Source organism: Pseudophryne corroboree, chromosome 2 (assembly GCF_028390025.1).
Source record: "Pseudophryne corroboree isolate aPseCor3 chromosome 2, aPseCor3.hap2, whole genome shotgun sequence".
Lineage (NCBI taxonomy): Eukaryota > Metazoa > Chordata > Amphibia > Anura > Myobatrachidae > Pseudophryne > Pseudophryne corroboree.
In genome coordinates this window covers 596,944,725-596,966,242 of record NC_086445.1, presented here as the reverse complement: position 1 = coordinate 596,966,242, position 21,518 = coordinate 596,944,725, and the positions used below count along the sequence as shown (strand labels likewise).

Below are 21,518 nucleotides of genomic sequence, written 5' to 3'. Positions count from 1 at the left end.
CCATGTTCCCCATGACTCCCCACAGGTAGGGCCACTCAACGCTGTCAAATGCCTTGGCCGCGTCCAATGAGACCACAGCCGCGTCTGAGGGGAAGTCATGAGGAGCCTGCAAAATAGTGTACAGCCTGCGCAAATTGATGGATGTGGATTTCCCAGGCATGAAGCCGGTTTGATCCGAGTGAATTATAGATTCTATTACTAGGTTGAGCCGGACCGCAAGAATTTTCGCCAGGATCTTGGCATCTGTGGGAATAAGGGAGATTGGCCTATAGGACTCCAAAAGTTTGGGGTCCTTACCAGGTTTTGGAGGCATTATAAGAATCGCCTCGGACATTGAGGGAGGAAGGCAGTTTGCGGCAAGCATATCAACATACGTGTCAAGCAGCTGGGGACCAAAAAACCCAATGTGTTGTTTATATAGTTCGGTGGGAATACCGTCACTACCCGGGGATTTACCACTAGGGGACACTTCCACCGCCGATATCACCTCCTCCAGGGTCAGAGGTGCGTCCAAGGCGTCCCTAGCCTCAGGGGAGAGTTTAGAAAGTGGTATATTTGTCAGGTAGAGGTCTAAGTCCTCCATGGAGCACGTCAGTCGACTGTCCTATACCTCCCTAAAGTAACGGAGGAACATTTGTGCGATGTCAGGGGTGTTATTTACCGTGGAGCCGTCTGGGTCAAGCAGCTGTGTTATCGTGGTCCCGGGTCGATCATAATGCACTAAGTGGGCCAGCAAGCTACCTGGTCTGTCCGCCTGCATATAGATATTGGTGGCCCTAAACAAGAGGGAGCGTGCATTTTTGTCTGAAAGGTGAGCCAGCCATGCCTCCTGAGCCACCAGCCATCGGGCCTTCAGCGCAGGGGTACCCTCGGTCAGGTATCGTGTCTCCAGGTCCCTACACTCAGTCTCAAGCTGTCTTTCCGTCGCCCTGCGGGCCACCTTGCAGGCAGCAATTTTGCCAATCAATGTACCGCGCAAATACGCTTTGAATGCATCCCAAACGACGGGGGCCGTGCCCGTGTTATCCGCGAAAAATCCCTCCCATGTGGGCGCTAAATCCGGGCAATCGCCCAGTTGGGCCAGCCAAGACGGATGCAACCGCCAATGTGACTGTCCCCTCTGACAGCCCCCATCCAATGTCAGCACCAGGGGTGAATGATCGGATACCCCCCGCGCCTCGTAACGGACATCCGTCACGCCAGGCATAAGCTCAGGCGAGACCAGGGCCAGGTCGATTCTGGAAAAGGAGCCATGTGTACCTGAATAACAGGAGTATTGCCGGAGGGTAGGATTCCGAATCCTCCAGGCGTCTACCCACTGCATGCTATCTAGGAAATCTGCGAATTTAGATCTAGATGTAATCAAGCCGCCCCCCGCCCCTTGATCCCGGGGAGCCCTCCATTTGTCTAAAGAGGCATCCAACACCGCGTTGAAGTCCCCCAGGCAGATGACAGGGGTGTGAGGGGAGGAGGCGACAAATGAGGCGGCCTTTTGCAGGACATCATATGAAAACGGGGGGGGGGGAACATACACAGACAATAGGAAAAAATTACGTGAAAACAGTTTACATTCTAAGAACACGTATCTACCATGTGAATCTGTATTTACCCTGATCATCTCAAACTGTACAGTCCTCTTTATCATTACCGACACCCCTCGGGAGTAGGAGGAGTGCGAGGAATGATACGCCCACCCCACCCAAGGCCTGCGGAGCGACAACAGCCTGTTCCCCTCCAAGTGGGTTTCACTTAGACAAATGATGTCCGGGCCATATTTCTTGATCATTTTAAATACTAAGGATCGCTTAACTTTGTTGTTGATGCCCCGGACATTCCATGCCACGATTTTTAAGGGAGGCATGTCGGCCAAAATATCAACAGGGGCACAGCACTACTAGCAGCCGCCCGTCTACCCGGAGCTCCGCTCACAAAATTATGTCGTCCGCAGGCCCCGGACCCCGAGCCGAACCCCAGAAAACAGTGCGGCCCCACCACACCCTTTAAAGAACAAGTATATAGGCTTCGTAAGTTCAAAACATATAACAAAAAAACTGCTGAGAGGCCAACAGTGGCCCCCAAACATCCCCCCACCCCGTATACCTCCCCAAACTGTGGCATACCCATATCCCTAACCAAACTTTAGACCTGGAGATCCCAAAGCCTACATCAACACTGTACCAGGCGTACAGATCAAAACAACCCCAATACAAAAACCTTTATGCGTTTATACGTTTGTATCACTTCTCAGCAGAGTCCAGAACCACTAAACGAGAGGAAGCTCCCTGGACTTATACTTGCGGAATGTAGGCCCACAGGGGAGGGCGACCCGATGTCAGTCTGGAGCCAGCTGGCGGACCCCAGGAGCATATCTGTCCAACCAGGAAGCCGCTTCCCTGGGCGAGCTGAAGAACTTGGTCTCCCCATCCGCCACCACACGCAGCCTGGAGGGGAACAGCATCGAGTAGGGCAGGTTCAAGTCACGAAGACGTCGCTTGATGGGATTGAACTGGGCCCGGTCTTTCTGAACGTCCGCTGCAAAGTCCGGAAATGCCGACACTCGGATTCCGTTCCGGATCAGGGGACCCTTCACGCGTCCCAGGCGCAGGACAGAGTCCCGATCTTTGTAGTGCAGGAATTTTGCTATAAAAGTTCGTGGCGGAGCGCCTGGGGGCAAAGGCCGGAAGGGCACCCGGTGAGCCCGCTCCACTGCAAACTGGGAGGTGAAGGATTCAGCGCCATATACCTCTTTTAGCCAAGACTCCAGGAAATCTTCGGGGTGTGCCCCCTCCTCCTTTTCTGGAAGGCCCACAAATCTCACGTTATTTCTGCGGAGTCTGCCCTCCATGTCCAGGAGTTTGGTTTGCATCGTTGTGACTTGTTGTGTAACTGCAGACACCGATCGTTGTAAAGGGCCGCTGAGGTCCTCCAAGTTGGAGACCCTTGTCTCGGTTTCGCCCACCCTCTCTCGTACTCGTTGGACGTCCTGTCGCAGCAGTGATAAATCACACTGCACCTTCTCCATTTTGTCCGACAGACGTTGTTCACTGGCCGCAATGGCCTCCAAGACCTGCTGGATGGAAGGAGCAGATGGCTGTGCATTCGCCCCTGAGTCGGCCCCGGCCGAGGGATCCATTCTGACGGGGGGAGGGCTTGGGGGATGACTGCGTCGACTGGGTTGCAGGCTGTCGAGCAAACTTCTCCAATTTAGCAGCGGCCGCACTCTGGCCGCCCCTCACCATCGTATCAAGGTCCAGCTGTACTCAGAGTCCCGGTATTCAGTGTCAAGAAGTATAGCAGTGGGTGGTGAATGCAATATCAGCAGCACATCAGGCACAGGGATAGCCAGCTGTTATATTGAAGGGAGAAGGGAGGACCAGGGGAGTCCAGTGTTAAATATATATCCAAAGTATGGTGGTGCAAAAGGCAGGGCAGCTAAGACCAGTCCAAATCCTCCAGCCCAGTGTATCTGCACACACACTGCACCCTGAAGTGAGGAGAGACACAGGGAGCTGTATGTAGAATGTAAAATGGCCGCCCAGCACACTGATGTTTCCCCCTCAACCCTCCCTGCACCAGCCTTCAGGGGAGCAGAGTTATTTATATGAGGAGCCCTGGAGGTGCAGGAGTGCGGTGCCGCTGTCCTCCTGTGCCGCTGTCCGCTGTGGCCGCCTCAGGAGCGCGATCGCGCACGCGCGCCCGGCGGAGCTCCGAAATTGAGTCCGGGGATTGTGTTGCGGCCTAGGCCCGGAGTCCGGGCGGCCGCTGGCGCGAGCCCGGAGCGCTCGCACGGGTTAGTGACTGAGCCTGCCGCTTCACCTACACCGCCAGACAGGAGAGGAGTCCAGGGAGGACGACAAAAAGAGCCTCAGGATGACTTCAGGATCTATGTCCAGGGAGCTCCCAGATCCTGCTTCCTAGTCCCTTGCCGCCGTGGCCACGCCCCATCCTGTGCTTAGCTTTAGGTCCCATCACCATGATATCTCATTGTGGTATGCAATTATTCCAAAATACGGAAAAATCCGATATCCAAAATACCTCTGGTCCCAAGTATTTTGGATAAGGGAGACTCAACCTGTAATTGGTTTAGATTTAGAACAACCAAATATATTCCTAAAGTACTTCTGTTGTAGTTGTGAAAAGGTCCTGTTTGCATCAGAACTCTCTCTAATGATTCCCAAAAGTGTTTAAAAAAAAAAAAAAATATTAACAAACTTCTGAAAAATAAGTTAATATCCCTTTTTCTTTCCTATAGGTCTCGAACACCCTTAATAAAGGTACACATATTTGGTATCGCTGTACATTGGAGAACTAGACAAATACATATAAGGACAAATTTCTGGATTGTCCATGGTAAATATTTTAGTATACAATATTTGTTAGTTTCCATGGCTACTTTATTTATTTCTCTATCGTCCTAGTGGATGCTGGGGTTCCTGAAAGGACCATGGGGAATAGCGGCTCCGCAGGAGACAGGGCACAAAAAGTAAAGCTTTTTCCGATCAGGTGGTGTGGACTGGCTCCTCCCCCTATGACCCTCCTCCAGACTCCAGTTAGATTTTTGTGCCCGGCCGAGAAGGGTGCAATCTAGGTGGCTCTCCTAAAGAGCTGCTTAGAAAAAGTTTAGCTAGGTTTTTTATTTTACAGTGATTCCTGCTGGCAACAGGATCACTGCAGCGAGGGACTGAGGGGAGAAGGAGTCAACTCACCTGCGTGCAGGATGGATTGGTTTCTTGGCTACTGGACATCAAGCTCCAGAGGGACGATCACAGGTACAGCCTGGATGGTCACCGGAGCCACGCCGCCGGCCCCCTTGCAGATGCTGAAATCAGAAGAGGTCCAGAATCGGCGGCTGAAGACTCCTGCAGTCTTCTAAAGGTAGCGCACAGCACTGCAGCTGTGCGCCATTTTCCTCTCAGCACACTTCACACGGCAGTCACTGAGGGTGCAGGGCGCTGGGAGGGGGGCGCCCTGGGAGGCAAATGATTACCTATAAAGGCTAAAAATACCTCACATATAGCCCTAGAGGCTATATGGAGATATTTAACCCCTGCCTAATTTTTCTAAATAGCGGGAGACGAGCCCGCCAGAAAAGGGGCGGGGCCTATCTCCTCAGCACACGGCGCCATTTCCTCTCACAGCTCCGCTGGTCAGGACGGCTCCCAAGTCTCTCCCCTGCACTGCACTACAGAAACAGGGTAAAACAGAGAGGGGGGGGCACATTTATGGCGATATTTTGATACACTTATTATAAGGCTATCCCTGATATATATATATAGCGCTTTTGGTGTGTGCTGGCAAACTCTCCCTCTGTCTCCCCAAAGGGCTAGTGGGTCCTGTCTTCGTTAGGAGCATTCCCTGTGTGTCTGCTGTGTGTCGGTACGTGTGTGTCGACATGTATGAGGACGATATTGGCGTGGAGGCGGAGCAATTGCCAAATATGAGGATGTCACCCCCTAGGGAGTCGACACCAGAATGGATGCCTTTATTTATGGAACTACGGGATAGTGTCAACACGCTAAAGCAGTCGTTTGACGACATGAGACGGCCGGACAATCAATTAGTGCCTGTCCAGGCGACTCAAACACCGTCAGGGGCTGTGAAACGCCCTTTGCCTCAGTCGGTCGACACAGACCCAGACACAGGCGATGACTCCAGTGGCGACGGTGACGAATCAACCGTATTTTCCAGTAGGGCCACACGTTATATGATTTTGGCAATGAAGGAGGCGTTACATTTAGCTGATACTACAGGTACCACTAAACAGGGTATTATGTGGGGTATGAAAAAACTACCTATAGTTTTTCCTGAATCAGAAGAACTAAATGACGTGTGTAATGAAGCGTGGGTTGCCCCTGATAAAAAGCTGATAATTTCAAAGAAATTATTGGCATTATACCCTTTCCCGCCAGAGGTTAGGGAGCGCTGGGAAACACCTCCTAGGGTGGACAAGGCGCTAACACGCTTATCTAAACAAGTGGCGTTACCCTCTCCTGAGACGGCCGCACTTAAAGATCCATCAGATAGGAGGATGGAAAATATCCAAAAAAGTATATACACACATGCAGGTGTTATACTACGACCAGCTGTAGCGACTGCCTGGATGGGCAGTGCGGGGGTAGTTTGGTCAGAGTCCCTGATTGAAAATATTGATACCCTGGACAGGGACAATATTTTACTGTCGTTAGAACAAATAAAGGATGCATTTCTTTATATGCGTGATGCACAGAGGGATATATGCACACTGGCATCACGGGTAAGTGCTATGTCCATTTCGGCCAGAAGAGCTTTATGGACGCGACAGTGGACAGGCGATGCGGATTCAAAACGGCATATGGAAGTTTTGCCGTATAAAGGGGAGGAGTTATTTGGAGTCGGTCTATCAGATTTGGTGGCCACGGCTACAGCCGGGAAATCCACTTTTCTACCTCAAGTCACTCCCCAACAGAAAAAGGCACCGACTTTTCAACCGCAGCCCTTTCGTTCCTTTAAAAATAAGAGAGCAAAGGGCTATTCATATCTGCCACGAGGCAAAGGTCGAGGGAAGAGACAGCAACACGCAGCTCCTTCCCAGGATCAGAAGCCCTCCCCGGCTTCTACAAAAGCCTCAGCATGACGCTGGGGCTTCTCAAGCGGACTCGGGGACGGTGGGGGGTCGTCTCAAAAATTACAGCGCGCAGTGGGCTCACTCGCAAGTAGATCCCTGGATCCTGCAGATAATATCTCAGGGATACAGGTTGGAATTAGAGACAGATCCACCTCGCCGTTTCCTGAAGTCTGCTTTACCAACGTCCCCCTCCGAAAGGGAGACGGTTTTGGAAGCCATTCACAAGCTGTACTCTCAGCAGGTGATAGTCAAGGTACCTCTTCTGCAACAAGGGAAGGGGTATTATTCCACTCTTTTTGTGGTACCGAAGCCGGATGGCTCGGTAAGGCCTATTCTAAATCTGAAGTCCTTGAACCTGTACATAAAGAAGTTCAAGTTCAAAATGGAGTCACTCAGAGCAGTGATAGCGAACCTGGAAGAGGGGGACTTTATGGTATCCTTGGACATCAAGGATGCGTATCTCCACGTTCCAATTTACCCCTCACACCAGGGGTACCTCAGGTTCGTTGTACAAAACTGTCACTATCAGTTTCAGACGCTGCCGTTCGGATTGTCCACGGCACCTCGGATCTTTACAAAGGTAATGGCCGAGATGATGATTCTTCTTCGAAGAAAAGGCGTATTAATTATCCCATACTTGGACGATCTCCTAATAAGGGCGAGGTCCAGAGAACAGCTAGAGATGGGATTAGCACTGTCTCAAGAAGTGCTAAAACAGCACGGGTGGATTCTGAATATTCCAAAATCCCAGTTAATGCCGACAACTCGTCTGCTGTTCCTAGGGATGATTCTGGACACGGTTCAGAAAAAGGTTTTTCTCCCGGAGGAAAAAGCCAAGGAGTTATCCGAGCTTGTCAGGAACCTCCTAAAACCAGGAAAGGTGTCTGTACATCAATGCACAAGAGTCCTGGGAAAAATGGTGGCTTCTTACGAAGCAATTCCATTCGGCAGATTCCACGCAAGAATTTTCCAAAGGGATCTGTTGGACAAATGGTCAGGGTCGCATCTTCAGATGCACCTGCGGATAACCCTGTCTCCAAGGACAAGGGTGTCTCTTCTGTGGTGGTTGCAGAGTGCTCATCTATTGGAGGGCCGCAGATTCGGCATACAGGATTGGATCCTGGTGACCACGGACGCCAGCCTGAGAGGCTGGGGAGCAGTCACACAAGGAAGAAACTTCCAGGGAGTATGGACGAGCCTGGAAACGTCTCTTCACATAAACATTCTGGAACTAAGAGCAATATACAATGCTCTAAGCCAGGCAGAACCTCTGCTTCAGGGAAAACCGGTGTTGATCCAGTCGGACAACATCACGGCAGTCGCCCATGTGAACAGACAGGGCGGCACAAGAAGCAGGAGTGCAATGGCAGAAGCTGCAAGGATTCTTCGCTGGGCAGAGAATCATGTGATAGCACTGTCAGCAGTGTTCATCCCGGGAGTGGACAACTGGGAAGCAGACTTCCTCAGCAGACACGATCTTCACCCGGGAGAGTGGGGACTTCATCCAGAAGTCTTCCACATGCTGGTAACCCGTTGGGAAAGACCAATGGTGGACATGATGGCGTCTCGCCTCAACAAAAAACTGGACAGGTATTGCGCCAGGTCAAGAGATCCGCAGGCAATGGCTGTGGACGCGCTGGTAACGCCTTGGGTGTACCAGTCGGTGTATGTGTTTCCTCCTCTGCCTCTCATACCAAAAGTATTGAGAATTATACGGCAAAGAGGCGTAAGAACGATACTAGTGGTTCCGGATTGGCCAAGAAGGACTTGGTACCCGGAACTTCAAGAGATGATCACGGAAGATCCGTGGCCTCTACCTCTAAGGAGGGACTTGCTTCAGCAGGGTCCCTGTCTGTTTCAAGACTTACTGCGGCTGCGTTTGACGGCATGGCGGTTGAACGCCGGATCCTAAAGGAAAAAGGCATGCCGGAAGAAGTCATTCCTACTTTGATTAAAGCAAGGAAGGAAGTAACCGTGCAACATTATCACCGAATTTGGCGAAAATATGTTGCGTGGTGCGAAGATCGGAGTGCTCCGACGGAGGAATTTCAACTGGGTCGATTCCTACATTTCCTGCAATCAGGATTGTCTATGGGTCTCAAATTGGGATCTATTAAGGTTCAAATTTCGGCCCTGTCGATTTTCTTTCAAAAAGAATTGGCTTCAGTCCCTGAAGTCCAGACCTTTGTTAAGGGAGTGCTGCATATACAGCCTCCTGTGGTGCCTCCAGTGGCACCGTGGGATCTCAATGTGGTTTTGGAATTTCTAAAATCTCATTGGTTTGAACCACTAAAAAAGGTGGATTTAAAATATCTCACATGGAAAGTGACCATGTTACTAGCCCTGGCTTCGGCCAGGAGAGTGTCAGAACTGGCAGCTTTATCTTACAAAAGCCCATATCTGATTTTCCATTCGGACAGGGCAGAACTGCGGACTCGTCCGCATTTTCTCCCTAAGGTGGTGTCAGCATTTCATCTGAACCAGCCTATTGTAGTGCCTGCGGCTACAAGTGACTTGGAGGACTCCAAGTTACTGGACGTTGTCAGAGCATTAAAAATATATATTGCAAGGACAGCTGGAGTCAGAAAATCTGACTCATTGTTTATATTGTATGCACCCAACAAGATGGGTGCTCCTGCGTCTAAGCAGACGATTGCTCGTTGGATCTGTAGCACAATCCAACTTGCACATTCTGTGGCAGGCCTGCCACAGCCTAAATCTGTAAAGGCCCACTCCACAAGGAAGGTGGGCTCATCTTGGGCGGCTGCCCGAGGGGTCTCGGCATTACAACTTTGCCGAGCAGCTACGTGGTCAGGGGAGAACACGTTTGTAAAATTTTACAAATTTGATACTCTGGCTAAGGAGGACCTGGAGTTCTCTCATTCGGTGCTGCAGAGTCATCCGCATTCTCCCGCCCGTTTGGGAGCTTTGGTATAATCCCCATGGTCCTTTCAGGAACCCCAGCATCCACTAGGACGATAGAGAAAATAAGATTTTACTTACCGATTAAATCTATTTCTCGGAGTCCGTAGTGGATGCTGGGCGCCCATCCCAAGTGCGGATTATCTGCATAAATTGTACATAGTTATTGTTAACTAATTCGGGTTATTGTTGAAGGAAGCCATCTTTCAGAGGCTCCGCTGTTATCATACTGTTAACTGGGTTTAGATCACAAGTTGAACGGTGTGATTGGTGTGGCTGGTATGAGTCTTACCCGGGATTCAAAATCCTCCCTTATTGTGTACGCTCGTCCGGGCACAGTACCTAACTGGAGTCTGGAGGAGGGTCATAGGGGGAGGAGCCAGTGCACACCACCTGATCGGAAAAAGCTTTACTTTTTGTGCCCTGTCTCCTGCGGAGCCGCTATTCCCCATGGTCCTTTCAGGAACCCCAGCATCCACTACGGACTCCGAGAAATAGATTTATCGGTAAGTAAAATCTTATTTTTTGGTGCGCAGCCCCTTGACCAAGTGAATAGGTAGGGAATATCTTTATTATAAGGAAACCATGTCTGGACACAATGCAGGCCCTCTGGTGCATCCCTGTACGTGGAGGTGTTTAAATGACATCCTTTTGCCAATAAAGACATGTGCGTTTCATGTGAATTTATCTAATCCGTAATGCTTTAAATTATGTGGGAAAGGTACCTCGGTGGCAGAGTCGGACTGGCCCACAGGGGTACAGGGGAAACTACTGGTGGGCCATACTGGGTGAGGGCCCACCGTCACCTCTAGGAATCAGATTTTAGACTGTGCACTTGAATTTTACATTATACATGTCACATATGGCACAGTACTATGGTGGATATTTTTCAGTGCATTGCTGTTATTACTCTGCTTCATTAGCATGCATGACCAGCAGTATTTACTATATTTATTTATAAAGGGGCCCAAATCATATACTCTATAATAGTTAGCCAAGCCTCTGTGGTGAATGGCCACACCCCTAAGCATGGGCCCCTACCACAACATTCCCCCTGGTGGGCCCTTCATGCCCCAGTCCAACACTGCCTGGGGGTGTTTTATGTATGAGAGAGGGCTTTTTAAGCCTGCAGATGAGCTACATGTCTTTATTCCAATGTTTTATAAACTTGAATAAAAACACTGAAAAATTTACTGTGCCGTTTTCTGTACCTAAAACTGCTGGAAGGACTTTAATATGATGAAAAATGCTTGCTGCTATCTTTTTCCAACCATTAATAAAAAGTGCAAAAATCATCCATTTGACATCTTTTAAAAACCAGAAAGAAACACCCCTGATCCAGGCGCTAATTGATTGATTGTATTCCTTACTTTTAATTTAAAATTTTTAATAAACTATAAGCTGCAATCTCTGTCCAGCTGTACCTGTGTACGTACAGCTAAGGCTTGATCATAAATTGATCAAGAGGCTACACAAGAAAGAAAAGAAAATGACTGATTGCGCTATCTCTCCAGGTGCGTATATGAATAAAGACACTTTTTTTTCCCACTTCTCTGGTGTTTATTTTAGTACAAACGTTATATCCCATACAGTAATATAATTAAAACTCAATATGCATGCATATTCATTATGAGCTCATTCTAAAAAAATTTTAATGCTAATAAAATAGTGATATTTCTCTGTTTTAAACAACCAGTGCTCAATCCTATCAGAGACAATTGGTACTAGTTCCACTCCTAATTTAATGCAACATAGCTTATGTACCCGCAGTGTTTAAACGGTATTTTTCCCAAGATTGAAAAACTCAGTTCTTTGTATAAGGACACAGTTTCCACAACTTTAAATGATGTTTTTCCCGGTTGTGTTAGAACTCAGTCTTTTGCATACGACCACAGTTATTATTCATATATTATGCATAGTCCATATACTGACCGTTTTAGCACTGAAGTGAACCGCTTACCACCGTGTCCGTGGATACAGACGTGATGGGGAGATCCTCGCCGTGCACAGTGGTGATGGTTTGCTTTCTCACTCCCCGTCTGTCCTCCGTGGTGGCAGCGGTACTCGATGGTCTCTAACCCTCAGCTTGTTTGGGGCCGCTTGTATGTGGACGGTTTGCAGAGTGGACTCTCCACCTGGCTGGCCGGCGTCTCCTCTGATTGCGGTACAGCTTGGGCAGCAGGTGTGTGAGAGGTCTCGTTGATTGTCCTTAGCTCCCAATCCGGCAGGGTAGATCCCAAATAATAATGTCGCTGTTCACTTAGCAGGGTGAAAGGCAATTCTCTAACGCGTTTCGCACACAGGTGCTTCCTCAAAGAGTAATATACTTTCAATTTTCCAAGCTATATATACCTGACCACCCTGATTGATGTTCCTCCTATTGGTCCAGATTAAATCCCAGGTGCATTCTATCTTTAGTATTCTGCTATGTGCTGTTCGCTTTGATCTAATTACTACACCTGGAGCACTGATCATTACTAACAATTATAATAAAAATACATGTGTGTAATATAAGGACATACATGTCTATCAAGGAGAGATATTATTGAATTCTAATTATTGATGTACCAAATTAAAAATAAATAAATGCAATTAAGAATACACCACTTCTTGTCTCATGTTTCTAACACACCCCAGTCTTGAACTCAGGACCTCGCTAACGGTAAACCAACATCCTACCCATTGAGCTACTGGGTGTTCACGTTATCTCTCTGTATTATTTCTTCCTATATGATGTATCTTAACTCTTCTTTTTCTACCTTCTTTATTCAACGTTCTCTATATATCGAAAATTCCTTTAGTTTGAAAGACAAACATTTTTCATTGGTAGAACAAGCATTTTATAATCAACATCCCATATAACATTCTGACCCGACCCCACACTTAGTCATATGATTACCTAATTTAACTCTGTTCTATAATCATTTTTGGCCCGATTATCTGCCGGGGCTTTTTTCGCCTGGGTGTATATATCTTTTGGTCTATTCTCACCACACTCATTATCCATAGCGACTGCAGTTTATTCCATAATAGACACAGAAATATTTTACTAAAAATCAATTACAAACAACAAACCCAATTTATATGTTTTAATGGGTAGATATATCTGACACATCAATCAATCTCTCTATGGAGTCGAACTCCAGAGTTATTCTTCTAAGGATTTCAACCTTAACCACTCGACTACAGCATCCCCTACATTTGATGTAGATTTCTCTTTATTCTATATTTCTCTAACGTCCTAGTGGATGCTGGGAACTCCGTAAGGACCATGGGGAATAGCGGGCTCCGAAGGAGGCTGGGCACTCTAGAAAGATCTTAGACTACCTGGTGTGCACTGGCCCCTCCCACTATGACCCTCCTCCAAGCCTCAGTTAGATTTCGTGCCCGGCCGAGGTTGGATGCACACTAGGGGCTCTCCTGAGCTCTTAGAAAGTAATAGTCTTAGAATTTTTTTTTTTCAGTGAGACCTGCTGGCAACAGGCTCACTGCAGCGAGGGACTAAGGGGAGAAGAAGCGAACTCGCCTGCTTGCAGCCGGATTGGGCTTCTTAGGCTACTGGACACCATTAGCTCCAGAGGGATCGACCGCAGGCCCAGCCTTGATGTTCGGTCCCGGAGCCGCGCCGCCGTCCCCCTTACAGAGCCAGAAGCAGGAAGATGGTCCGGAAAATCGGCGGCATGAAGACATCCTGTCTTCACCAAGGTAGCGCACAGCACTGCAGCTGTGCGCCATTGCTCCTCATACACACTTCACACTCCGGTCACTGAGGGTGCAGAGCGCTGGGGGGGGGCGCTCTGAGGCAGCAATAAAAACACCTTGGCTGGCTAAAATACCTCAATATATAGCCCCTGGGGCTATATATGAGGTAAATACCCCTGCCAGAATCCCAAAATAAGCGGGAGAATAGGCCGCGAAAAAGGGGCGGAGCCTATCTCCTCAGCACACTGGCGCCATTTTTCCCTCACAGCTCGGCTGGAAGGAAGCTCCCTGGCTCTTCCCTGCATTTCTACAATACAGTAAGAGGGAAAAAGAGAGGGGGGGCACTAAATTGGCACTGTATACAGTATAAGCAGCTATTAGGGACATAACTCAGTTAGTCCCTGTATATATATAGCGCTCTGGTGTGTGCTGGCATACTCTTACTCTGTCCCCCCAAAGGGCTTTTGTGGGTCCTGTCCTCTATTTGAGCATTCCCTGTGTGTGTGGAGTGTGTCGGTACGGCTGTGTCGACATGTTTGAGGAGGATAATGATGTGGAGGGGGAGCAGATGCCTTTAGCAGAGATGTCACCCCCTGCGGGGCAGACACCGGAGTGGATGGTATTATGGCAAGAAATGAGTGCACGTATAGACTCCTTACATAAAAAATTTGACGACATGCCGACTGTGGGACAGCCGAGTCTTCAGCTCGTGCCGGTCCAAGGGTCTCAAAAGTCATCAGGGGCTCTAAAACGCCCGTTATCTCAGGTGGCACAGGTAGATGTCGACACGGATACTGACGCCAGTGTCGACGACGATGAGTCAAATTTAATGCCCGTTAAGGCCATTCGCTGCATGATTGAGGCAATGAAAGAGGTGTTAAATATTTCTGATTTACATCCAGGTACCACAAAAAAGGGTATTATGTTTGGGGAGAAAAAACTACCTGTAGTTTTTCCCCCGTCAGATGAATTAAATGAAGTGTGTGAAGAAGCGTGGGCTTCCCCTGATAAGAAATTGGTGATTCCTAAGAAATTACTAATGGCGTTCCCTTTCCCGCCAGAGGATAGGTTACGTTGGGAAACACCCCCGAGGGTGGATAAAGCGCTCACACGTTTGTCAAAAAAGGTGGCACTACCGTCCCAGGATACGGCCGCCCTTAAGGAACCTGCTGATAGAAGGCAGGAGGCGATCCTGAAGTCTGTATATACACACTCAGGCATTATACTCAGACCAGCAATTGCGTCAGCTTGGATGTGCAGTGCTGCCGCTGCATGGTCAGATAACCTGTCAGAAAATATTGACACACTAGACAGAGACACGATCCTGTTAACAATTGACCATATCAAAGACTCAGTCTTATACATGAGAGATGCACAGAGGGAAATCTGCCGGCTGGCATCTAAAGTAAGTGCACTATCTATCTCTGCTAGGAGATGCTTATGGACTCGCCAGTGGACTGGAGATGCAGATTCCAAAAGGCACATGGAAGTTTTGCCTTATAAAGGGGAGGAATTATTTGGGGATGGTCTCTCCGACCTAGTTTCCACAGCAACGTCTGGGAAGTCAGCATTTTTACCCCATGTCCCCTCACAGCCTAAGAAGGCGCCATTTTATCAGGTTCAGTCCTTTCGATCCCAGAAAAATAAGCGGGGAAAAGGAGGGTCTTTTCTGTCTAGAGGCAGAGGCAGGGGAAAAAGGCTGCAGCAAACAGCAGGTTCCCAGGAACAAAAGTCCTCCCCCGCTTCCTCTTCCAAGTCCGCCGCATGACGGTGGGGCTTCACAAGCGGAGCCAGGTACGGTGGGGGCCCGCCTCAGGAATTTCAGCGATCAGTGGGTTCGCTCACAGGTAGATCCCTGGATCCTTCAAATAGTATCTCAGGGATACAGGCTGGAATTCGAGGCGATTCCACCCCGCCGTTTCCTAAAATCCGCCTTGCCGATTGCTCCCTCAGACAGGGAGGCAGTGCTAGCGGCAATTCACAAGCTGTATTCCCAGCAGGTGATAATCAAGGTACCCCTACTTCAACAAGGCCGGGGTTACTATTCCACACTATTTGTGGTACCGAAACCGGACGGTTCGGTGAGACCCATTCTAAATTTGAAGTCCTTGAACACATACATAAAAAAATTCAAGTTCAAGATGGAATCGCTCAGGGCGGTTATTGCAAGCCTGGACGAGGGGGATTACATGGTATCCCTGGACATCAAGGATGCTTACCTGCATGTCCCCATTTACAATTCTCACCAGGAGTACCTCAGATTTGTGGTACAGGATTGCCATTACCAATTCCAGACGCTGCCGTTTGGACTCTCCACGGCACCGAGGGTATTTACCAAGGTTATGGCGGAAATGATGATACTCCTTCGAAAAAAGGGAGTTTTAATTATCCCATACTTGGACGATCTCCTAATAAAGGCACGATCCAAGGAACAGTTGTTAGTGGGAGTAGCACTATCTCAGGAAGTGCTGAGCCAGCACGGTTGGATTCTGAATATCCCAAAGTCACAGCTGGTCCCCACGACACGTCTAATGTTCCTGGGAATGATTCTGGATACGGCCCAGAAAAAAGTGTTTCTCCCGGAGGAGAAAGCCAGGGAGTTGTCTTCTCTAGTCAGAGACCTCCTAAAACCAAAACAGGTATCGGTGCATCACTGCACGCGGGTCCTGGGAAAGATGGTAGCTTCTTACGAAGCAATTCCATTCGGCAGGTTCCATGCCAGAATCTTTCAGTGGAACCTGTTGGACAAGTGGTCCGGATCGCATCTTCAGATGCATCGTTTAATAACCCTGTCTCCACGAACCAGGGTGTCTCTTCTGTGGTGGCTGAACAGTGCTCATCTTCTGGAGGGCCGCAGATTCGGCATACAGGACTGGGTCCTGGTGACCACGGATGCCAGCCTACGGGGCTGGGGGGCAGTCACAAAGGGAAGAAATTTCCAGGGACTATGGTCAAGTCAGGAGACTGCCCTTCACATAAATATTCTGGAACTAAGGGCCATTTACAATGCCCTAAGTCAAGCAAAATCCCTGCTTCTACACCAGCCGGTGCTGATCCAGTCAGACAACATCACGGCAGTCGCCCATGTGAATCGACAAGGCGGCACAAGAAGCAGGACAGCGATGGCAGAAGCCACAAAAATTCTCCGATGGGCGGAGAATCATGTACTAGCACTGTCAGCAGTGTTCATCCCGGGAGTGGACAACTGGGAAGCAGACTTTCTCAGCAGGCACGACCTCCACCCGGGAGAGTGGGGACTTCATCCAGAAGTCTTCAAAATGATTGTAAATCAATGGGGTCGTCCACAGGTGGACATGATGGCGTCCCGCATAAACAAAAAACTAGAGAAGTATTGCGCCAGGTCAAGAGACCCTCAGGCGATAGCGGTGGACGCCCTAGTGACACCGTGGGTGTACCGGTCAGTATATGTGTTCCCTCCTCTACCTCTCATACCAAAGGTACTGAGAATAATAAGAAAGCGAGGAGTAAACACAATTCTCGTGGTTCCGGATTGGCCAAGAAGAGCGTGGTACCCGGAACTTCAAGAGATGATCTCAGAGGACCCTTGGTCCCTGCCGCTCAGACATGACCTGCTACAGCAGGGCCCCTGCCTGTTCCAAGACTTACCGCGGCTGCGTTTGACGGCATGGCGGTTGAACGCCGGATCCTGAAGGAAAAGGGCATTCCGGAGGAAGTCATTCCTACGCTTATTAAAGCCAGGAAAGATGTTACGGCAAAACATTATCACCGCATATGGCGGAAATATGTTGCATGGTGCGAGGCCAAAAAGGCCCCAACAGAGGAATTTCAACTGGGTCGATTTCTACATTTCCTGCAAGCAGGAGTGAATATGGGCCTAAAACTAGGCTCCATTAAAGTACAGATCTCGGCTCTGTCGATTTTCTTTCAAAAGGAACTAGCTTCAGTACCTGAAGTTCAGACATTTGTGAAAGGAGTGCTGCATATTCAGCCCCCATTTGTGCCTCCTGTGGCACCGTGGGATCTCAACGTGATGTTGAATTTCTTGAAATCACATTGGTTTGAGCCACTAAAAACCGTGGATCTGAAATATCTCACGTGGAAAGTGGTCATGTTATTGGCCTTGGCATCAGCCAGGCGAGTGTCAGAATTGGCGGCTTTATCATGTAAAAGCCCTTATCTGATTTTTCATATGGATAGGGCAGAATTGAGGACTCGTCCCCAGTTTCTCCCTAAGGTGGTGTCAGCGTTTCACCTGAACCAGCCTATTGTGGTGCCTGCGGCTACTAAGGATTTGGAGGACTCCAAGTTGCTAGACGTTGTCAGGGCCCTGCAAATATATGTTTCCAGGACGGCTGGAGTCAGAAAATCTGACTCGCTGTTTATCCTATATGCACCCAACAAGCTGGGTGCTCCTGCTTCTAAGCAGACTATTGCTCGTTGGATTTGTAGTACAATTCAGCTTGCACATACTGTGGCAGGCCTGCCACAGCCTAAATCTGTCAATGCCCATTCCACAAGGAAGGTGGGCTCATCTTGGGCGGCTGCCCGAGGGGTCTCGGCTTTACAACTTTGCCGAGCAGCTACTTGGTCAGGGGCAAACACGTTTGCAAAATTCTATAAATTTGATACCCTGGCTGAGGAGGACCTGGAGTTCTCTCATTCGGTGCTGCAGAGTCATCCGCACTCTCCCGCCCGTTTGGGAGCTTTGGTATAATCCCCATGGTCCTTACGGAGTTCCCAGCATCCACTAGGACGTTAGAGAAAATAAGAATTTACTCACCGGTAATTCTGTTTCTCGTAGTCCGTAGTGGATGCTGGGCGCCCATCCCAAGTGCGGTCTATCTGCAATACTTGTACATAGTTATTGTTAACTAAATCGGGTTATTGTTGAGCCGTCTGTTGAGAGGCTCTATCGTTTCATACTGTTAACTGGGTTTCATATCACGAGTTGTTCGGTGTGATTGGTGTGGCTGGTATGAGTCTTACCCGGGATTCAAAATCCTTCCTTATTGTGTACGCTCGTCCGGGCACAGTACCTAACTGAGGCTTGGAGGAGGGTCATAGTGGGAGGGGCCAGTGCACACCAGGTAGTCTAAGATCTTTCTAGAGTGCCCAGCCTCCTTCGGAGCCCGCTATTCCCCATGGTCCTTACGGAGTTCCCAGCATCCACTACGGACTACGAGAAACAGAATTACCGGTGAGTAAATTCTTATTTTTGTATGGTATTATTTTACATAATGTCTAAAGCATCTCCTACCAAGAGGCTAATCCTTTCGTTTCAATTCTGCTTTTTTATTCATATATGCAGATGGAAAATATTAAATAACAACCACAATTAATGATATTCCTAGATTCTCTAATCCCCCTTTTTTTCTTTCTCTTTCCCCCACCTCCCACTTTCCTACTTTCTAACCGATAATCTGTTTCCTCATTAATATAACTAATACTATTGTACCCTAAATGATCAGTGGATCCCCTAAACAGGTTGATGGATAAATTGGGGGGTTCTATCTATGAAGGGTGAATATGCTTACATACCTCTACCTAATCTATTTACATAAAAGATTCAAAGTCTATATTCTCATTCAATCCATACGGATGAATGGTTTTTAATTTAAAGATCCAAAAGGCTTCTTTAGAACTCAAGGTTCTGAATCTATCTCCCCCTCTTTTTGTGTTTTTGATATGCTGTACTCCTACCACTGTGAGGCCTTCAATCAATCCTCCATGCTCTTCTGTAATGTGTCTAGACACACTGTGAAAAGGGTACTTCTTCATAATGTTTAACCGATGTTCTCTGAACCTGGTCTTCAAACTTCTAGTGGTCCTACCCACATATTGTAGTCCACATTGGCACTGTAACACATATATGCAATAGACTGTGTTACAGTTAATAAATTCCTCAATTTTAAAGACCTCCTTATTCACATGTGACCTGATTTCTGTAATTTTATTTCTCATAAACCTACAAGTGATGCAATTAGTTTTCCCACATTTATAACATCCAGTAGGGTTTATGGTGGATAGCCATGTTGTTTTAGCTTCCGGTTTGTCCATGTTTTTTAGCATGCTAGGTGCTAAATGTGATTTTAAATTTCTGTTTTTCTTAAAAATAACTTTCAACTGTGGATGTATAGCTTTTTGTAAAACACGATCTTGTTGTAGGATATCGAATTTTTTTATTAAAGTTTTTTATGTAAATAGATTAGGTAGAGGTATGTAAGCATATTCACCCTTCATAGATAGAACCCCCCAATTTATCCATCAACCTGTTTAGGGGATCCACTGATCATTTAGGGTACAATAGTATTAGTTATATTAATGAGGAAACAGATTATCGGTTAGAAAGTAGGAAAGTGGGAGGTGGGGGAAAGAGAAAGAGAAAAAGGGGGATTAGAGAATCTAGGAATATCATTAATTGTGGTTGTTATTTAATATTTTCCATCTGCATATATGAATAAAAAAGCAGAATTGAAACGAAAGGATTAGCCTCTTGGTAGGAGATGCTTTAGACATTATGTAAAATAATACCATACAAAATATAGAATAAAGAGAAATCTACATCAAATGTAGGGGATGCTGTAGTCGAGTGGTTAAGGTTGAAATCCTTAGAAGAATAACTCTGGAGTTCGACTCCATAGAGAGATTGATTGATGTGTCAGATATATCTACCCATTAAAACATATAAATTGGGTTTGTTGTTTGTAATTGATTTTTAGTAAAATATTTCTGTGTCTATTATGGAATAAACTGCAGTCGCTATGGATAATGAGTGTGGTGAGAATAGACCAAAAGATATATACACCCAGGCGAAAAAAGCCCCGGCAGATAATCGGGCCAAAAATGATTATAGAACAGAGTTAAATTAGGTAATCATATGACTAAGTGTGGGGTCGGGTCAGAATGTTATATGGGATGTTGATTATAAAATGCTTGTTCTACCAATGAAAAATGTTTGTCTTTCAAACTAAAGGAATTTTCGATATATAGAGAACGTTGAATAAAGAAGGTAGAAAAAGAAGAGTTAAGATACATCATATAGGAAGAAATAGTACAGAGAGATAACGTGAACACCCAGTAGCTCAATGGGTAGGATGTTGGTTTACCGTTAGCGAGGTCCTGAGTTCAAGACTGGGGTGTGTTAGAAACATGAGACAAGAAGTGGTGTATTCTTAATTGCATTTATTTATTTGTTTATTTATTTTTAATTTGGTACATCAATAATTAGAATTCAATAATATCTCTCCTTGATAGACATGTATGTCCTTATATTACACATATGTATTTTTATTATAATTGTTAGTAATGATCAGTGCTCCAGGTGTAGTAATTAGATCAAAGCGAACAGCACATAGCAGAATACTAAAGATAGAATGCACCTGGGATTTAATCTGGACCAATAGGAGGAACATCAATCAGGGTGGTCAGGTATATATAGCTTGGAAAATTGAAAGTATATTACTCTTTGAGGAAGCACCTGTGTGCGAAACGCGTTAGAGAATTGCCTTTCACCCTGCTAAGTGACCAGCGACATTATTATTTGGGATCTACCCTGCCGGATTGGGAGCTAAGGACAATCAACGAGACCTCTCACACACCTGCTGCCCATGCTGTACCGCAATCAGAGGAGACTCGGCCAGCCAGGTGGAGAGTCCACTCTGCAAACCGTCCACATACAAGCGGCCCCAAACAAGCTGAGGGTTAGAGACCATCGAGTACCGCTGCCACCACGGAGGACAGACGGGGAGTGAGAAAGCAAACCATCACCGCTGTGCACGGCGAGGATCTCCCCATCACGTCTGTATCCACGGACACGGTGGTAAGCGGTTCACTTCAGTGCTAAAACTGTCAGTATATGGACTATGCATAATATATGAATAGGAACTGTGGTCGTATGCAAAAGACTGAGTTCTAACACAACCGGGAAAAACATCATTTAAAGTTGTGGAAACTGTGTCCTTATACAAAGAACTGAGTTTTTCAATCTTGGGAAAAATACAGTTTAAACACTGCGGGTACATAAGCTATGTTGCATTAAATTAGGAGTGGAACTAGTACCAATTGTCTCTGATAGGATTGAGCACTGGTTGTTTAAAACAGAAATATCACTATTTTATTAGCATTAAAAAAATTTTAGAATGAGCTCATAATGAATATGCATGCATATTGAGTTTTAATTATATTACTGTATGGGATATAACGTTTGTACTAAAATAAACACCAGAGAAGTGGGAAAAAAACGTGTCTTTATTCATATACGCACCTGGAGAGATAGCGCAATCAGTCATTTTCTTATCTTTTAAAAACC

The 21,518-nt window shown here is 47.2% G+C and overlaps 1 protein-coding gene across 8 annotated transcripts in view; it reads left to right on the top strand.

Moving 5' to 3' along the window:
- The window catches only part of PIGV (phosphatidylinositol glycan anchor biosynthesis class V), a 93,144-nt gene that overhangs the window by 56,563 nt on the left and 15,063 nt on the right, over positions 1-21,518 (top strand). For all 8 annotated transcript variants that reach the window (XM_063954654.1, XM_063954651.1, XM_063954647.1 and 5 more), the window contains one exon: positions 4,253-4,350. The gene's annotated coding sequence lies outside the window, so the exon portion shown is untranslated. The remainder of the gene's footprint in view (positions 1-4,252; positions 4,351-21,518) is intronic.